Source organism: Hibiscus syriacus, unplaced genomic scaffold (genome assembly GCF_006381635.1).
Source record: "Hibiscus syriacus cultivar Baekdansim isolate YM2019G1 unplaced genomic scaffold, ASM638163v2 tig00110236_pilon, whole genome shotgun sequence".
Taxonomy (NCBI): Eukaryota; Viridiplantae; Streptophyta; class Magnoliopsida; order Malvales; family Malvaceae; genus Hibiscus; species Hibiscus syriacus.
Window position 1 is genome coordinate 782,348 of NW_024062640.1, and position 17,795 is coordinate 800,142.

At 36.8% G+C, this 17,795-nt stretch overlaps 1 pseudogene; it reads left to right on the forward strand.

The window, feature by feature from the left end:
• Positions 1-1,985: 1,985 nt before the first annotated feature.
• LOC120114615 lies at positions 1,986-17,595 on the forward strand (annotated as a pseudogene).
• The last annotated feature ends 200 nt before the right edge of the window (positions 17,596-17,795 follow it).

The following is a 17,795-nucleotide window of genomic DNA, read 5'->3' on the forward strand; positions in this document are numbered from 1 at the left end:
AGAGTCCACCACGACGCCTAGCATTGCCAATCACCATCCCCGAGGTCAAATCCTGAAATTCACAATGATCATGAGTAAAATGAGAAGTACAACTCAAATCGGTAGATAATTTGCTAATCGAAAGAAGATTGCAAGTTAAACTTGGAACGAATAGAAAATTAGATAGAATAATGCAGCTATTAATGCAAATCGAGCCATTGTCCTTAACCGGTGATTGGGAGCCATCAGCAGTACGAACACTGCATGAGATACCATTTTATTGAAATGTTAAAAATAAACTGAAGTTACCCGTTATATGATTACTTGCTCCGGAATCAACAATCCAAGAGACACATCCGGGTGAAGGGGATAAGGAGGCAAAAGGAGAACTACCTTCGCTAACAGTGCAGACAGACTTGGGCTAAGTAGTAGGAGGAATCTGTAAATAACCAAACATTTGTCGTAGATCGTCCAACTGTTGACGAGAAAAGGAACTACCTTCCAGTGTTGTTACAATAGAGTTACCGTGGAATGGTCGCGATAAGGATTTTGATGGAGTCTAGTTAGCCGGACGACCATGTAGTTTCTTGCATTTATCACGAACATGATCAGGTTTCCGGCAGTGATCGCAGCGGTTCTGGCTCTTGACAATGCATTGGCTACGGTGTGGAAGGTAGAGCTTGTATGGGTCGTCTTTTGTAGATGAGAACATCGGTAGATGACCTGGGTGTTTTATGAGAGTCGATAGGATTAGTGGATTGGTTTTCATTTATCAGATGTGGTGGTGTTAGGAGGTTGTGGAGTGGTAATTGTTTTCAGTAGAAGATGTACTGATAGGTAACTCAGTAATAATCGGTAAAAATTGAAATTTAGACTCACTCTACCCTAGATTTCCCTGGGCAACCCTTTCAAGATACTGGCAACCTATTCAACATGAGGACAATGCATCAAAACCTCCTTTATACGGGTGAGATAGACTCTTATTATGTCACTGCCCTTTTTCAAAGACTGAAGGTTATAGTGAAGGTTCATAACTGTTGTGGCAGACCGATTTGCAAAGAACTGATGCACAGGACGCCAAACATCCGTAGCAGTTTCAGCTCCAACGAACTGGGACAAGAGATGGGGACTAATCGTCGATAGCAGCCAGGATGCAAGAGCATTATCCTATACTATATACTCCTTGTACATCTCATTGCGAACCAGGGCACCATTTTCATCAAAAGCAGCTTCCGGTGGAGAGTGCAACTGCCCAGTTAACACGTGTTCCAGGCGATGGATGTGAACGGTGAGTAAAACCTGTTGTTTACATAGCAGGTAATTTGTCTCATCCAGAACCACATTAACCTTCTTGTTGGAGGAGAACTTACCGACTGTACCGGAGAACTCCATGATACAAAGAACACAAGAACCACCCAACAAAAACAAGACACCCTAGGATCTTGAAGCGACTGATACCATAATGAGTTTACAAACAAATCAAGAATGAAGATGAATCAAACAATCTATTTTACAACTTTGATGTATACAGGAAGCTATATCATTTTATAGTACAGCACTACAGTCTTTTATCAACAACCCTAACAGTCTAGAAACTGCATGCTGACAACTCAACAACTGCCTTTGCTGGAACTGACACGTCTACAAGATTTCACTTGAACACCCCGTTCAAGCCTGATATACTTAACAGGGAGAGTGGTGCCTTTAGGTTTGGAACAATGAGATGTGAACTGAGAATGTGTTAAACATTCAAAAGATGAACACTTAACACTTGGCTTGGTTCACTTAAGCTTAAGTTTGGTGGTGCATTTTCTTTTAACAATTTATAATTACATATTTAATTTCGTATCACTAAATCTGGTTGAATTAAATGTGCATATTAAAATTTATAGACTGGCTGATGTTCTTTTTGTTCTCAGTTTAATACTTATAGTCAAAACACTGTAACGAATAACAAAATGGGGTTATGAAGGCTACAGGCTTGTAGGTAATAAATAATATTCGTAATGCAAGGCGATAAAAGGTTGAAGATGAGGAGCCAAGAGCGGAAACTTCAAATTAGGAACAACAATGTCAAAGTCAACTCAAATGTTTGGTTGAGAAACCGCCACATGTCAATGTCAATACCGTTGTTCTTACAAAGAAATGGAATGAATCCTCATCAATCACTAAACCCAGACCTGTGTAAATGCCAATTTATAATAATTTGGATATGTTTGATTACAGGATGAAACTTGACTTGGCCTTTGGTTTACGATAAAGCTGGTGGGTACATGCGTGCATGTTTAATCAAGCGCCACCATTGGCTTTCTCTTCTTCTTTTTTTCCTTTCATTTTCTTTATGAATAAATAACGAAAAAAGTGTTTTTTTTATCTATAACGATAACTGTACAATCTAAAATAAAAAAAATAAAAAAATGGGGGAGGAGGAGCCTCCGGCAGAGAGCTTGATCAGACACCCACCTGGGCTGTGGCGGTGGTTGTTGCTTTGATCATCCTCATTTCAATCGCTCTTGAAAAGGTTCTCCACTCAGTTGGGGAGGCACTGATATCATTTTCTCTATTTTTCTTGTTTAAATTTGTATATGTTTTCTTTGCCATACAATTTCATTTTAACATTGCATATATTTGAACATAAGAAAAAGGAGGCTTTATACGAGGCTCTTGAGAAAGTTAAAGGCGGTAATTAACATCAATCCATTACATTTCTACTTAAGAATAATAATTTATTTCTTCTGCTTCTTCTACAGAATTATTGTTTTTGTTGCAGAACTTATGGTGTTGGGATTCATTTCTTTGCTCCTGACTTTCGGGCAGAGTTATATCTCCCGGATCTGTATTCCAGAGGAAGTTGAGGATACAATATTGTTTTGCCCCAAAAAGTATGGTCAAGGGGATGCTCATGGTGATGGTCATGGTCATGGTCATGGTCATGGTCATGGTCATGGTCATGGTCATGGTCATGGTCATGGTCATGGTCATGGTCATGGTCATGGTCATGGTAATGGTCATGGTCATGGTCATGGTCATGGTGATGATCATGGTGATCATAAAGGTGGTTCTGAGGAACATCATCGGAGACTGCTTTTTTACGAAGATGCGCGTAGGATTTTAAGCGGTGCGGAATCCGCACCAGCTTGCGACAGAGTAAAATGCTTCATGTCTTCAATATATATATATACATATATATTAGTGTTTCATTCGTTGCATCCAAGTTTCTGACTAGAGTAGTTGTAAATGATGGAATGTAGGGGTACGTGCCACTTATATCAGTGCATGCATTGCATCAGCTGCACATCTTCATTTTCTTTTTAGCTGTTTTTCACGTGTTATATAGCGCCACCACTATGATGCTCGGAAGATTAAAGGTGGATGTTTCTCCTTCACTTTCTTGAAATTCCCTCGTCTTTAATTAATTGGATTATATATTCTGAATCTCTTATTATGCATTGCAGACCCGAGGATGGAAGGAGTGGGAACGGGAGTGTATCAATAGTCTTAATGAACTTAACGGTATAATAACACTTGTTAATCATCAGTACTATGCATGCATGCATGCATTTCGACTAATCAAAATTGTTGTGTTGCTTTGCTAATTTAGATCCTTCAAGATTTAGGCTCACTCATGAGACATCATTTGTGAGGGACCACACCAGAGGGGCATGGACAAAAACAAAATTCACCTTCTATTTCGTAAGACCTAATTCAGTTTTATTTAGGTATAACAAAAACAAATACACCTAACAACAAATTAAATAATCATTTTGATTTTTTAAATTTTTTTGGATTATTTTGACTTACGGGGTAAAAAAAATCTCTAACATTCGATTAAATTGTCTTTTTTGCCTCTGTTCATTTTTTGTCATGTTTGCCTTCAACATTTCATTTTACCACAAAAAAATCTCATATTTTGGAGTGTTTACCGTTTGATGACTAATAGTTCCCATTTACATAGAGATTTTTTTGGTTTAAAATGAAACGTTGGAGTTAAAATGTTACATAAAAGAATAAGGATTAAAGTAACTATTTAATCAAACGTTAAAAGTATTTTTTTTTTTTGATATTATACCTTCTGTTTACAAGCTTAAAAGGTTTAAACAATCAGACCATAGGAATGAATAAACTGTTGCAGATATGCTTCTGGTGACAATTCTTGAGGTCAGTTCGCAAGGCTGATTATTGTACGATGCGTCATGGATTCGTCAGTGTGAGTTTCCTCTGCTCGAGATTTATTTCTCTTTTTTCCGCGACAAATATAATAACTTGATACGAATGATATAGACTCATTTAACACCCGAGAGTAAGTTTGACTTTCAAAAATACATAAAAAAATCATTAGAGGATGACTTCAAGGTGGTTGTCGGAATTACGTGAGTTTTCATTTCTTTTTTCAATTTTTACTTCAATTAACCTCATTTCTCTACTGATATCGCTGGTGCTTGCAGTCCGGCACTATGGGGTATGGCGGTGCTCTTTCTCCTCTTTGATGTCCATGGTTAATTCTTGTCTTTTACCCCTTTTTATATTTATTAGTTGGGTAAAATACAAAAATGATCCCGACCATAAGGTGTTACTTTATTGAGTCTCTCGACTATTAAAAGTTATAAGATGATCATTCGATTATAAGGCGTTACTTTGTTGAGTCTCTCAACTATTAAAAGTTACAAAATATTCCCCCGACTATAGGTCATTGCTTTGTTGAGTCTCTCTACCATTAAAAGATATAAAATGGTTATACAACTATTCATATGTTCTAATCTCGCCCTTTTTTGTTAAAAAAATTGATAGTCGTATGAGCTACACATTAACATGTTGACTAAGATATAATCTTTTGATATTTTGGGATCAAATTTTATCATATCTCAGTCAAAAGGTTAACATCCAACTCAGGTTATAGTCATTTTTTTACGAAAAATGACAAGTTTGGAACATATGAATAGTCAAATGGTTATTTTATAATTTTTATAGCACGAGGACTCAAAAAATAATACCATATAATCGGGAGATCATTTTGTAACTTTTAATAATCGAAAGACTCAACAAAATATCACCCTCACCTTATAATTGGGAGACCATTTGTGTACTTGATACTTATTTGTTTAATCCCTCTTATTCAAGTATATTCATTCATGCATACTTGTTTGATGCTTTCAGGCTGGCATGTTATGACTTTCATAGGCATGATTCCTTTGGTGGTAAGAGCTTGTCCATGATAACTTAAATCCCCATTTTATTACAGGGTAAATTGGATATTTTAGTCACTTATTTATCCCATGGTTCTATTTTGGTCATTTATCTTTTTTTAAATCATACCTAATGTTGTGTTTTGATCATATGTTGTTAAAAAATTAACAATGATATTGACGTGTTAATATAAGATAATGCAATGTTATCAGGTAATTCCATGTGATCATTAAAAAAAGTGTCAAATCAACAATTTTATTTATTTTTCAAATGTCGGTGATTAAAACATAATAAAAACATAATGTTAAGCATGATTTTGAGAATAAATAGTTGAGTGACCAAAATGAAACCATAAAATAGATGGATGAACAAATAAGTAGTTTTTGCTTTATTATATTCCATATATAACAACTTCTTCTTCTTTTTTGAAATAGGGTACTTTGTATTAAAGAGAGTAACAAAGTACACCACCTCAAGGCCCTCATTAAAAAACCTCCCTAATCCTAAATGGAGGAAAAAGAGTGTACCTTGGGTGGTAGAGAGCAAATACACATAGAATAGTAACATCATTCAGCCCATACCCACACCTTACTACAATCACCAAACCAACACATAATAAAGCTAACACAGACAACCATACTACTTGCTGAAATACCTTCCACACTTCCTCGAAAAACAGTATGGGCACTACAAAAAATTAATACCATATATATCGATGCTAACATCCACCCACTGAATAGTGGCCCAACATAAAACAATATGTGCACACTAAAAAACTATCTCCACACTACCTTAATACCGCAAAAGGTCAGAGCACCAAACATCACACCTCAACTCAGAAATTCCATGAAACAAACTTCAGAAAAGCTACCTCGAAGCCAGCAAAAGCAAGAGTCCTCCTGCAACCTAGAAAGCAACCCATCACTGACACCCGTTGAGATCACCACTCCACCGCCAGCCCAAGAGCCATCAAAGCACAAACTATCTTCATCAAGAACCTCCGAAAGAAAAATAAAGGAAAAGACCCTACCCTTAATGATAACCGAACAAATCTCATGGACCACTGAAGCCCACTGCACTACCAGAGGCAATCTGGCATCAGCAGAACGGATTCTAGAACTTGTAACTTCATTGCTTGAAAGAACAGAACCCCATAAGAACCCTAAAATGATAAAAAATCAAAAGCACCACACTAACAATGAAATATATATGAAAATAACCAGACAACAATATCTCCACCGAAATTCAACCTTGCAAACTACTCTAAAAAACCTTGCAACAAGACTCATCCGACTAGAGACCAGTGAGTTAACATTTGAAATACTGACAAGGAGAAAAGCACCTGAATCAACTAACTTATATTGTTGATTCTTTGAAACATAACACCAAAGCACAAGGCTGAACCACCCACTCAAGTACAGGCCACTAGACACCACCACCAACCAAACAGAACACGGTGAGATGAAGAGCTCCACCAAGAAATTGCTTGGCAACCGATAAAACTTGAGCCACTGAAAACAGACTAACACATAAATAAACCTACAAAAAAAACTTAGAACTAAACTGCTCCAGCTCCACTTAAACACCACGAAACATCCTCAAGACCAAAGCCTTAACCCTTCTGAACCCTTGATATTCACGCACCAACCTCAAAAAATTCTAGATAAGCAAAACTAGAAAATTTGTGAATCCAGCCCTAGATGTTACTCACCTACTCTTCTATAGAAAAAACACACACAGAACCTCACCATAGTGACCCTCAATCTGCCAAGAACCTTACCCATGAAAAGAGAATGAAAGATTAGCCACAAATACCAAAGCAGAAACCGAAGGAGGGCCTAAACACTCTCACTCATACATAATATTCTAAACGGACAATAGATTATAACATTATGGCATTACCACAAACAGCTTGCATACAAATATAGCCATCACGACTTGACTTCCGAAAACAGATTAGACTATGAAAAAAATATCAGAAGCAAGCCATATCACAAACACAAAACATCAAATAATAAGAATCAGGAGAAGACACAACTGGAAGAGAAAAGAACAGCCTCACCAAACTAGAAGAGAACACCCAACCAAATGAGTAGTAAATTTAAGGACAAAAGCCAACGAAACCTAATCCCAAAAACAACAGAGCAGGGCCAATTAATCACTTGATCAAAGAACATAAGAGGATTCGACAGCACTGAGTTAAGCTTATGAAATCTAGAGAGGAGTGGTAAAAGCATAGCGTGAAACAACAAAGACGAAGGTGGTGGAGGCGGCTACCGCCTCGCATGGAAACCCTTGAAAGATAACTTTTCAGAGAGTATTCGAAGACAGAGACCTTTTTCGATATAACAACTTCTTTTTATTTTCTAAATAAAAAAAGGTAACTTTAGCAATTGGAACCAAACTTCAAGGAATTATAGCACAAATTGCATTGAAAATAGTAGAAAAACACATTGTTATACAAGGGAAGCCTCTTGTGTCAGTCATTGACGAGCATTTTTGGTTCGATTGGCCTCCCTTAGTCCTCCATCTTATCCACTTCATCTTTGTTTCAGGTGTTTTTCTTTTACCCATTCAATAATTCGCATCACAATAACCACCATTGTGTAAATTCTGATATTCTTTTATGTATATGTTTGATCTGTTGAATGCATTCGAGATCACATATTTCTTTTGGATATGGGTAACGTTGATGTTCTTCTTCCTATCCAGATAATGGCTATAAAAAGTGGAACTGGTTTTTCTAACCATTCCTTATAATGCAGTATGAGTTCGGGCTAAGGTCTTGCTTTCATAAAGATTTTACTCTTATAGTCGTAAGAGTTTGTCTGGGGTAAACCATTACTCTATGTTTTATAAATATGTATTATGTTGCACTTATAAAGATGGAAGGATGAATTTTGGACATGGTACTAGTCCAATTCATGTGCAGCTACATCACACATCCACTCTACGCCCTTGTTACTTAAGTAAATCCTCTTTAACCCTTGCCATAGTACTTAATTACAGTTGCTGCAGTTGCGGTTGTGGATGTTGCATAGGATAAAATATAATTTACTTTTTAAAAATTATTATGATTTTATGTTATGGTGTCGCGGTGACTTTAGAAAATATTATGAAGCGGTTGTTGTAATGTATTGTGGTCGTAATTCAATACTATGGCCCCTAGCGATCCATGGTAGACAATGTTTTGGGTTCTTGACAACTGTCGCTTTCGATGTCAAATAAATTCCTTTTTCTCGATTAATAAATAAGGAAATATGTAGTATAGAGAAATAAGGGTTGAATCCTCAAGGACTTAGAAAATCACAAATTTATGTTTGAATAGTTTTAACCAGGGGAAGAATAGTAAAATGGGGGGTTTGTAATATTAGATTTAAATAGTAAAAAAATGATTAAATAAATTAAAGCAATTAAAGTAAAAATAAGAGGATGAAGATTGTGAATAAATACGGTAAAAATATCCTCAAGCCTTGCTTTGACTCAATTTCCTTTAGATCATCGAATAAGATTTTCCCTCCGGGATTCACGTCGGTTACTTTGTCTACAAGGGTAATCCGCGTGACTCTATCTTGTATACCGAATACCCAAGGCAATCTTTGATTCTGGCTTCGGGAATTGTTTCTAACAACATCAATTGTCGTAGATCAATTTCCGTTTAAGTTCATGGCGACCGACTCGGATTGTTGCTTCAATAATCGTTAATTCCGATCTCAAATCCCTCTTGGAAAAGCTATCTCACCAAGTGTGTTCCCAGGAAGTCGAATTGCTTTCTATAAGACGAATCTTCCTCCCACACGTTTAATCGCAACAACCTCTTGACCAAAGTCAATCTTTGATTTTGAAAACTGTTTTGATTTTGAAAAATAAGCGCAGAGATTGAGAGAGATATTCCGAAGATATTAAGTGCCTGTTTCAATTCTCCCGTTGGAATTGAGTCATCGCATCAGCTCTCGGCTTATGAAAAATTTAGCTAACCATGAAAAAATTCATACTTAGCATTTTGAAAACAAAGCTTGAAAAATAAAAGAAAAATGAAAAGAACTTGAAAAGTAAAAAGAGAAAGCTTTTATAAAAACTAGAGAGAAAAGAGAATTGTAATCTGAATGATGAGTTTAGGCTTACCCCAAGTGGGTATTTATAGCCTCTTAATGCCTAAGGATAAACAAAGAAAATAAATAAAATAATCCTAAAGATAATTGTTTTTTATTTAAATTCAAACTTTAAATTAGTCTCCTAATGCAACTCTGCTCGTCCATCTTCCAGAAGGCATAGAAACCACCACTGACTGAACCTTCTAGAAACTTTCACATCATACCGCGTCTTACCCAGAGTCGTGCCCATGTCTCCAGCTGTGACCAAATAATAAAAAATGCAAAATTCGCCAGTTTTATCACTAATTCTGGAAAGTAAGGACATGCAAGAAAATAGGCATAACACAACCAAATCAACAGCAGTAATTCCATAAAATCGAATAAATAAGAGCAAATATTGACGATTCTAAACACTCATCAAATTCCCCCTCACTTATCTCATGCTTGTCCTCAAGTATGATTAATCAAATCAGTCAAAAATTTCATTTACCGTTCTTTGTCAAGTTTCACATTCAATGAAGCAAGGTAGAGACCACAATAACTATTCAAGTCAAGAAATCAATCAACTGAACATCACCAATTGGAACAAGTCAAGTGCAATTGTAATATCCATTAATTCATCAATCTCAATGCTTATTTAACTCAATGCCTTATCATGATTCAATCAATGTGTTTGGGGTAAAGAAACACTCAATGCCAGAATTGACACGATATTACCATAGACATGCAAGTAAATCAAATCTCCACTACTAATAAGAACACGATTCATAAATCAAAGGGTCTTTTATTGGTTGCAACGAGGCTTAGGTAAAGGTGGGGAAAAGGCTAAATATATGGATAAATATTCAAGGCAAGGAACTAAAAAATAATAATTTCAACTCCATCAAAACAAAACATGAAGCGCAACAAGATAAAAAGACAACATATCAAACAACAAATTTCTTTTCGAAGTGCATTTTTTTCTTCTCTTTGTTGTTGTTCCATTTTTTTCACGTCTTTTTTTCTTTCTTTCGAATAATTCCTTTTTTTCTTTTTTTTCATGGAGCATACATCTGATAACTGTTCACTTGCCCTGAAAATGTAGAAAAGAGTGATAAAATAAAAGGCTCGGGTTTATAAATATGGTGAAAATAAAGAAATGGGAGTAGGCTCGAAAGTGGTTAACTAGGGAAAAATACATGGGTAGGCTATTTATGGGGAAACAAAATGGTTAATCCTAAGGTGCCCAAATCATTTTTAAGCATCATGTTCATGTGTAATCTCAACAGTATTTAACATGCAGGTTCTAGAATATCAATGCTAAATTCGAAACACTCAATCCAACAAAATAAGAGCGAAAATGATATACTCGTAATGGCTCAAATCTCACCAAATTGTTTCATCCATTGAGTTAATCACATTTCAACCAACAAAGTCATGGAATATCACAAAAAATACTAACTTGATCACAGTTCATGCTATTCACTATCAAGAACATCCTAACCTAAACAATCATGTGTTCCAAAATAATCATAGCATTCCAAAAATTTTCAATATGACAAAGAAATTCAATGAAATTTCATCAAATTCAACCAACACATACTAGAATTAAAACATAAAGATAAGCAAAGGGAAATTCAACATACACTCTACTCCCCCTCACTTAAACTGTTTTGCCTCAAAACGGAAAACTAAAGTGCAAGAGAAGGAATAGAGTACTCCCTGGATTTAATGTAAACCACGACCATGGTGGGAGGCAAAGAAGTAGGCGACTCGGGTTTGATGCCGTGAACTAGAAACATGGTCAGGTTGTATCGTCGGTGGAAAATCGGCTTTTAAATCCTCTGTAAAACCATAAGCCATATGGTACATTAGTAATAGTTGAATGGAAATAAGATCAGAATTTACCTCCGGAGTATTTTTCGATGTCACTGAATGCATCGAACACGATGAAAAAGTCGACTGTTGTGGATGAGAGGAAGTAATGACCTCGGTTGGTGTGCACTAGAAGAACAGTGATGGAGAGCATAGCAGAGATGGATAACGAATAGTGCTAGATCTGGGGTGGAGAGAGACAGTGGGTGCGAACGTCGAACGGTATGACGTGGTCGGAGTGTTTGGTTATGGCCTCGAAAACATTGTAGAGTAGAGATATTGAAGCACGTTAGCAAGGGCGACGATGAGGAGAGGAAGAAAGGATGATGGTCTCGTACTTTTGGGGAAGGAGTGATCGGGTTTGAGAATATGAAGAGGGTTGGGTTAAGTTTGGTTCTATCGTGCGTTGGAGGGGTGGGTGATTGAGTTTGAATGAAATTTGGGGTTTTGTTTTTAATTAGGATAAAAGGGAATTTAAAAAATAAAATAAAAAGGGTGATAGAGATAGGGATGGTGGTGTTCACGGTCAAAGGGAAAAGGAAGAGAAGAGAGGATTGGGAAGTGAGGGCGACAGAAATATAACAAAAAAGGGGAAAATTTTTTGGGGATTTGCTAACATGCGCCGACCTCCCTTAAGAGGTTTTGCTAACGTGCGTCATTTAGTGAAACGGTGCGCACGGGCTGGGGTATTTTTTTGCTTTGTTCGACTGTTCACTGCTCAGTAGATTCCGAAATCGGCACGGTTCGAATGAAATTTTCGTAATTCTTCATTTTTTAAGTTTGAATCCAAAATATTTGGTTCTTGCAAAATAAAAAAAAATTAAATAAAACATGCTTAATAAAAATAAAATTAAAAATAAAAATGTAACGGAATTAAAAACAATGAGTTGCCTCCCATTAAGCGCTTTTGTTTAACGTCGTTAGCTCGACGACCTGATTCAGACTACAGGTTCTGTGACAAATACTTCCACTTCATTCACTTTTTCCAACTATGAAATTTCTTATGAGAAATTCGAAAATTCTCATAAAGATTTCTTCGAATATTTCCCAAATTAAAAATATTATCGAAAAGAATAGCCGTCAAAACATATTTTTTACCAAAGAATGATTTTTTCAAACGATTCCTCGATGGTTTCGGCTTAGTTTTTGGTGCCTGCAAAAGGGAAGGTAAATATTTAGTGTTTAAAGGAGTTAAGATCAAATCTGAATCAACAACTGAAATATTTTTCAACTCCCTTATGTCATCTTTTTTATCATCCGATTTCCTATATAAATCATCAACAAAGTTAGATTCATCATCAACAAGCTCAGTAACGCCAACAAAATTAATATTATGCACGTTATCCGGATATCTCATTGCTTTATAAACATTAAATTTTACAATCTCACCGTCGAACTCTATAGTAAGAATACCACTTCGAATGTCAATTTTTGTATTTGACGTGCTCATAAAGGGACGACCGAGGAGGATTTTAGAACCAATGTGGCTACGATCATTTTTAATATCAATCACATAAAAATCAGCAGGGAAAATTAAGTCATCTACCTCTACTAGAACATTTTCTATGAGTCCTTCAAGATAAATAATTGATTTGTCGGCAAGCTGAAGTCTAATTCTTGTCTCCTTCAAAGGCTCAGTGGAAATTAAATTATAGACGGAGAGAGGCATTACATTGATAGAGGCACCTAGATTGCACATGGCTCGCTTAATCCTAACTTTACCAATTTTACAAGGTATTGCGAACATACCTTGGTCTTTCAGTTTTGGTGGTAACTTTCGTTGGAAAATAGTTGAGACATGCTATCCCAAATTTACCTTCTCGTTTCCATTCAGTCGTCTTTTATTAGTGCAGAGATCTTTAAGGTACCTGGCATACCTCGGTACTTTCCAGATTACATCAAGAAGCGGAATATTTATTTCCACTTTTCGTAATACATCCAAGATTTCTCTATCATCTGATTGTTTTCTCTTTTAATGAATCTTTCCGGAAATGAAGGTGGAATGGCATAGGGAGATGGTGTAGAATTAGTTTTCGATTCGTCTTTATTCTCTTCTCGAGATTCTACTTCAACTGCTTCTTCTTCCTTCTGAGAGTTCGAATTTTCTTCTTTCTTCCAGGATCTTACGCTTACTTTCTTTGGGTCTGGTTGTTCAACAATTGTACCACTTCGGAGGGTGATGGAGCTAACATTCTCTATTGGATTCGGCTCAATTTGTGATGATAGCCTCCTTTGTGACTCTAATCTCCCCACGGTTTGAATCAGTTGGCTCAGTTGCTTGTCTATATCTTGGAAGAGGGCTTCAGTATGAATATGGAATTTTTCATGGGTAAGTGCTAACCTCTCGACAATCGAATCTAATGATGTCTTATACGGCTGTTGTTGTGGTGGAGGTGGTCTCGCTTGATAACCTTGATCCGACCTTAATATTTGAGCATAACTAAAATTTGGATGATCCCTCCATCCTGGGTTGTAAGTATTGTCGTAGGGATTGTAAGTTTTTTGGGGAGGACCTGGAAAGTTTTCGACTGTATTGACTTGAACTGTTGCATCATCTTGAATCAGTGGACAACCGTCTATCGGATGATCAGGTAATGCACATATTCCACATAATCGGTTTGGTCATGTCTTTCCTGCAACAAGAGAGTTGACGACTTCGGTTAACTTATCTATTTTATTTTCCAAGGAAGATGAACTTATCTCATGAACCCTTCGAGAAGGATCATTATTTATACGAAATTGTTGGGAATTTTCAGCCATTGTCGTATTAAGTCCCTAGCCTCAGTAGGAGTCATATTCACCAAGGCTCCACCGCTAGTAGTATCGATCATCTTCATTTCCAGGGGAGATAATCATTCATAAAAGTATTGAAGGAGTGTTTGTTCAGTTAACCCATGTTGTGGGCAACTAGAACATAACTTCTTAAATCTCTCCCAGTAGTCGTAAAGTGACAATCCATCAAGCTGATTGATTCCAAGTATCCTCCTTCGTAGTTCGCTTACTTTCGCCGTAGGGAAAAACCTGTCAAGAAAAATACGAGTCATTTGAGCCCATGTAGTAATAAATTAGGAGGAAGATAAAATAACCACTCCTTGGTCGAATCGGCTAAGGAAAAAGGAAAAGCTCTAAGTTTGATTTGGTCCTCGGTTACTCCCTGTGGTCTCATGCTGGAGCAGACCATATGAAATTCCTTGAGATATTTGTGTGGATCCTCGTTTGGCAATTCACGGAATGTAGGGAGGAGATGAATAAGGTCGGTTTCCAACTGGTATGGAGTTTCGCTTTGGGGAAAATCAATGCTCAAAGGAACTTGTTTAGTAGGAGTCGCGGCTAACTCCCAAATAGTAAGTTCGACCATCGGATTTATATTACCTGAATTTGATTCTTCTTCTGGATCTGTTTGTTGTCTCCTTCTCTCCCGAAGTGTCTGTGCGTGGAGTCTCCTAGCTTTGGCTTCGATCTCCGGGTCGTACTCCACTAATGCTCCTGGATTAGACCTGGTCATAAATCAAAAGCAAACAAAAAATTAGTAGCTTTGACGAAGTCCCCGGTAACGACGCCAATTTGACAACTGTCATTTTCAATGTCAAATAAATTCCTTTTTCTCGATTAATAAATAAGGAAATACGTAGTTTAGAGAAATAAGGGTCGAATCCTCAAGGACTTAGAAAATCACAAATTTATGTTTGAATAGTTTTAACCAGATGAAGAATAGTAAAATGAGGGGTTTTGTAATATGAGATTTAAATAGTAAAAAAATGATTAAATAAATTAAAGCAATTAAAGTAAAAATAAGAGGATGAAGATTGTGAATAAAAACGATAAAAATAGCCTCAAGCCTTGCTTTGACTCAATTTCCTTTAGATCATCGAATAAGATTTTCCCTCTGGGATTCATGTCGGTTACTTTGTCTATAAGGGTAATTTCTGTGACTCTATCTTGTATATCGAATACCCAAGGGAATATTTGATTCCTGCTTCGGGAATTGATTCTAACAACATCAATTGTCGTAGATCAATTTCCGTTTAAGTTCGTGACGACAGACTCGGATTGTTGCTTCAATAATCGTCAATTTCGATCTCAAATCCCTCTTGGCAAAGCTATCTCGCCAATTGTGTTCCTAGGAAGTCGAATTGCTTTCTATAAGCCGAATCTTCCTCCCATACGTTTAATCGTAACAACCTCTTGACCAAAGCTAATCTTTGATTTTGAAAACTGTTTTGATTTTGAAAAATAAGCACAGAGATTGAGAGAGATATTCCGAAGATATTAAGGGCCAGTTTCAATTCTCCCATTGGAATTGAGTCATCGCGTCAGCTCTCGGCTTATGAAAAATTTAGTTAAGCATGACAAAAGTCATACTAAGCATTTTGAAAACAAATCTTGAAAAATAAAAGAAAAATAAAAAGAACTTGAAAAGTAAAAAGAGAAAGCTTTTAGAAAAACTAGAGAGAAAAGATAATTATAATCTGAGTGATGAGTTTAGGCTTACCCCAAGTGGGCATTTATAGCCTCTCAAAGCCTAAGGATAAGCAAAGAAAATAAATAAAATAATCCTAAAGATAATTGTTTTTTTATTTAAATTCAAACTTTAAACTAGTCTCCTATTGCAACTCTGCTCGTCCATCTTCCAGAATGCGTGCGGAGGAAGTCTTCTAGAAATCGTCGCTGACTGAACCTTCTAGAAACTGCCACGTCAGACCGCGTCGTGCCCAGAGTCGTGCCCATGTCTCCAGCCGTGACCAAATAATAAAAAAATGCAGAATTTGCCCATTTTATCACTAATTCTGGAAAGTAAGGACCTGCACGAAAATAGGCATAACATAATCAAATCAGCAGCAGTAATTCCACAAAATTGAATAAATAACGAGCAAATATTGAAGATTCTAAACACTCATCAGTTCTAAATGTGCTTGACTGATTGTTGATTTGTAGATGGGATCAACCATGAAGAGGTCAATCTTCGATGAACAAACTTCCAAGGCCCTAAAGCAGTGGCACAAGAAGGCTGCCCAGAATACAGGTGACCACCATGGCCATGGGAAGACGGAAGCTTCTCTTCATAAAAAAGCTGATGGTGCTTCGCCGGGCACCGGCTCCAGTGATACCGGCCATCAGGATCACAATGCTGAAGGGCAGACGACGTCAAACACCACCGGTATAGGTGACCTTCTAACATGACCAAGATGTAGGAAAACGATAGATCCATCCAATTTTCATTGCTTTGGGCTCACGTTGGAAGATAATTAAACAGGGATTTCAATTAGTCTACAGGCTTTAGGTCATAAGAACTACCTGACAGATTAACAACTACGTCTATTACTTAATTACTCGTTTAATTCATTTTAATTGTAAGTACAATACCCGGTGGGTGTCGCTTGTTGTAATGTAATATTCTTCATCATTATACATACAATAATATCATTAGTGTTACTCCATGCAAACTGGGTTACATCTGAATTAGAAGGAGATGAAACCCAATTAAGTACTTATAATTATGTTTGTTTGTTTTTTATGTAAGGGTAATCAAGAATTACACATTATCTAGCATGTACATGCAAATAAGCAGAACCACTAGAATCTCTATAAAACCTCTCGATAATATTTATTGGGGAATCATCAACTAGGTGCACCTTCACTAGGTAATCAGCCACTCTATTACTCTCACGCTAAAAGTGTCATCTCACGATTAGATGGTTAATTAAAACTAAATTAGAATTAAATTGATAAAATATACAAATAATAATAAACAATTATATAATTATTTTAATTTTATTAATTTTCACATCAATAACTTCGTCAAAAATTAATGTCTACCGACTTAATTGGCACGATTAAATAGATAGATGAAGTGATTGACAGATTTTCAAAATTAATGGTCAAAATTAAGGAAACAATAGTTAAATGGTCCAACAAATACTTTACCCTAATATAACTGTTGCAAGTGCAATTCACTGGGCGGATTTTACAGAATGAGTACTTAAAACCCAATCTGAATCACAATGGTCCGAGGCCCAAATCTGAATTGTCTTTTTATTACTATGTTTTATAGTCAGCCTCAGCCACATTTCCCCGCAGAGATTTTGAGTTTCTTTTGTTGCTACAGCATCCTTCACACCCATGGCTTCGTCGGCACCGCCAGACTCGCCCTCTACCGTCCGAAATGCAAGGCCCGCTCGGTTTTTTCAAAAACGCCATGAAATGCAAACACAACTTCATCCAGTTCTTCGCGATGTCCGGGATTTTGCTTTTGAGCGTCAGATCTTTGGGCCAGAAGTACCGCATCCACGACCTCGAGGAGGATACAGCTGCTCTCAAGCAAGAGAAACAATCTCTCACCGATCGAATGCGTAACATAAAACGTGGCCTCCTCCACGAAGCTTCCCTCGAGCCCTCCACGAAGCTTCCCTCGAGCCCTCTGGTCGCTTCGCACCCCGCCTCCGCCTCCGCCTCCTCTTTGGTGACGATAGTTAGACTCTTCTAATCCTACTGTCTAGTATTTTGTTTTTCCCCTTGAAACTGCATTTCTTTATTATGTCCCCTTTACGTTGAGAGAACGACTGAAAAATTAGGGTTTTGCTCTTTGCTAATAATATATTTTCAGAATGCTTCCAGAATCATTGCAAAAAAAAAACTTGAATTTCCGAAATTCTCTTTGTTTTCCTTATGTTCATGTTTCTGGCT